Genomic DNA, 213 nt, shown 5'->3' on the forward strand with positions numbered 1-213 from the left:
TTTTTATTATCATTATTATCATCAGAAAATCAGATTGATAAAATGATAATAAGATAATAATTATTATTATTGAAAACAAAAGCAACAGCATAAGTTGTGCTATTATTATTATTTTTAGAATTTCTCTCTCATTTGTCTCCTTTGCTTTATCGTTCTATGTTATTTCCTCTTATTTCTTTAAATCTGTTTTCCTCTCATTTCTCTTTGCTCATT

At 23.5% G+C, this 213-nt stretch overlaps 1 protein-coding gene across 2 annotated transcripts in view; it reads left to right on the forward strand.

The window, feature by feature from the left end:
• The window catches only part of LOC119588537 (FGGY carbohydrate kinase domain-containing protein-like), a 12575-nt gene that overhangs the window by 1057 nt on the left and 11305 nt on the right, over positions 1-213 (forward strand). The window lies entirely within an intron of this gene.

The sequence above is a fragment of the Penaeus monodon genome, chromosome 24, assembly GCF_015228065.2.
Source record: "Penaeus monodon isolate SGIC_2016 chromosome 24, NSTDA_Pmon_1, whole genome shotgun sequence".
Taxonomy (NCBI): Eukaryota; Metazoa; Arthropoda; class Malacostraca; order Decapoda; family Penaeidae; genus Penaeus; species Penaeus monodon.